The sequence below is a fragment of the Sorex araneus genome, chromosome 5 (genome assembly GCF_027595985.1).
Source record: "Sorex araneus isolate mSorAra2 chromosome 5, mSorAra2.pri, whole genome shotgun sequence".
NCBI classification, from domain to species: Eukaryota; Metazoa; Chordata; class Mammalia; order Eulipotyphla; family Soricidae; genus Sorex; species Sorex araneus.
Window position 1 is genome coordinate 202,220,089 of NC_073306.1, and position 2,843 is coordinate 202,222,931.

Here is a 2,843-nt window from a genome sequence, read left to right on the forward strand (position 1 = left end):
TCACATCATTACAAGCTTAATTTCTAATGAGCTTCTAAGAAAAATGAAGCATTTTATAACCAAAAAGATTGTTATTAGATTAACAACATTGATATATAATCTGGAGATTAGAAAAGCCTTTTATAATCAGTATTTGTCAGAATATTTCTTAAATTTAATGTTCATCATTGATACTTCTAAACTTTTTCATACAAGTTTTATTTTAATCACTAGATTTGCAATTGGCAGAGCCTGGCAAGCTACCCGTGGCATATTCGATATGCCAAAAACAGCAACAACAAATCTCACAATGGAGATGTTACTGGTGCCCACTCGAGCGAATCGGTGAACAATGGGATGACAGTGCTACAGACAGACAGTTCAGATTTGCAATATTTTAGTGACTGCTTATGACCTCACTGATTATGCTCTAAGTAAATCTCGTAGTATGAAAAATAAAGGAGAATCGTTTAGCATGTGGAGCATAGCTAAAATAATTTACCCTACATAGTATGTTTAGTATTATAGTAAATTTTATTATTGAGCATTTCATGAATTTGTGTAATCTTTATGCATGTCCATGGTGGTCTTCTCTGTATTGTTTCATTTTTAGTACATGTGCTGTCAAAGCGAGCACACAAAATGTTACTTTACAGTTAAATAAACAGTGGTTCTGGAAAATGAAACCTTAGAGCAGAGGTTTAAATAGATCAATTCACTCTTTCATGTTTCACAAGTAACTGGAGCCAGTCCTAAATAGGAGATCAAATAGGTGACATTAATGGCCTCAGCTCATCCAGTGACTGAGGGAATACAGGAGAATATGAACTTGAAAGGGCATCCAGAAGTACAAGGGGAAGACGAGGAAGGGAAGATGTTCAAAGGAAAGTAAAAATATAATTGCAGTTGAATATGTTGGGCAAATGCTTGCTTCCAGAGCTTTGAAAAAAGATACTAGATTGCTAGTTGAGTCACCCTGGTTCCTTGCACGGTGATGAGCAGTAAGATTGATAAACAAACTTTGAGGAATTCAGGAGATGGTACCAGTGACCTAGCCCTAAATTTGGTGCCTGGCACCACATTGCCTGTTCCCGCCTAAGCATCAGTGTGGGTAGCCCTGGTAAACCCAGACCATCCCACTGCATGGCCTAAGCACAGAAACTTAGGCCCACACTGTCTAGCCATTTCCCTGATTAGCCTCCTGACCCCACCCGTTAGCACCCTTGGGTGTGGCATAGCTATGTCTTTATCAACATATAACAGCATGAAACTACATTTAAAAGTTAAAACTTAATTTACCTTTCCATTATCATCTTTGTTTTTCTAATAATACCTATCTTAATCGTAATGCTACCTTCTAAGGATCCATTAAGTCAACGCATGATGTTGCTTCCCACCTTGCATTTTCCTTTATACCATTTTTCCCCAATGTGAGCTAATTCTTTCAGATGTCTGCTAGGTTAATCACCCTCGTTCCTTAATGCTTCTCTCTTTCAAATGTTGTGTACTTCATATTCTGGGCAAGACTAGTTATGCTTTTCTGTTTCTATAAAAGCCAATTTATTATTTTATTATGGTCCATAGAGTGATAGCACAGAGCAGGTAGGGTGTTTGCCTTGCATGCGGCCGACCCGGATTTCATTCCTCCGTCCCTCTCAGAGAGTCCGGCAAGCTACCGAGAGTATCTTGCCCGCACGGCAGAGCCTGGCAAGCCACCTGTGGCATATTTAATATACCAAAATCAGTAACAAGTCTCACAATGGAGACGTTACTGGTGCCTGCTGGAGCAAACCGATGAACCACGGGACAACAGTGACAGTGACATGTTACAGTCTATTCCACTATAAATCCTAAAATTCTTAACTTTTGTAGCATTCCTGTGTTGTTTATTCCTGTATTAACTAAGACAAAATTGCCTATTAATGCCACTTATTGTACTAAGCTACAGGGGATGCGATAACAAGTCAGACCATTATGGTGCTTGCTCTTCTAAAACTAGAGGATGACACAGAAAATTAAAAAGGCAAATAAAATATTGAAGCCATAAGTATAATAATTATAAAGATGAAGATGATGATATCAGTTAATACTTACTGAGTACTTCCATGTTCCAAATGTGGTTCCCAGAATTATACAGGATATATCTGATACCAACACAGTGACAGGAAGCAGACATTTTTTTTAGTTTGACTCAAACTTTGGGAGACAGTAAGCTTCCATAACAATGTGATTTTTTAATTAAGTAGCTATGAGATAAAAGAGAAGGGAAGGGGTGGGATTGGAAACAGAAAGAAAAGGAAGTGGAAGTGAAAGTAAGGAAGGAGTGGGCAGGGGAGAATAGGGGAAGGCAATGGTAGGGAGGGTAAGGGAAGGGAAGGAAAGAAAGGGGAGGGGAGGGAAGGGGAGCAGATGGAATTGGGGGAGGGGATGGGGAGAGAAAGGAAGGGGAGCAGATGGGATGAAAAGGAAGAGGAGGGAAGGAAAGGAAAGGAAGAGAAGGGAAGGAGAGGGAAAGGAAGGGAAGGGGAAGGAAGTGAAGGGAAGGGGAGCAGAGGGGAGGGGAGGGAAGGGGAGGGAAGGGAAGGAATGGGAAAGGAAGGGAAGGGATCAGAAGGGAAGAGGAAGGGGAGGGATGAGGGGAGGGGAAGGAAGAGAATTGAGGAAAGGAAGAAAAAGGGAGGGGGTGGGGAGGAGAGGGGAGGAGAGGGGAGGGGATGGCATGGAAGAAGATCTGAGTGAAGAGAAAAGAAAGGAAACTATTCCTAACTGAAAACAAAGGCAAAAATCTACCATAGACTTTCTTAAATTTTAGAAACATTTACACAACTGCAAACTGGATTGGATGTGTCATTCTCATTTTATAG

At 40.6% G+C, this 2,843-nt stretch overlaps 1 non-coding gene across 1 annotated transcript; it reads right to left on the reverse strand.

Annotated features, from left to right (window-relative positions):
- Positions 1-512: 512 nt before the first annotated feature.
- Positions 513-616, reverse strand: LOC129405305 (U6 spliceosomal RNA). Its single transcript, XR_008630475.1, has one exon. It is a non-coding gene; the product is annotated as a U6 spliceosomal RNA (small nuclear RNA).
- Between the last annotated feature and the right edge of the window lie 2,227 nt (positions 617-2,843).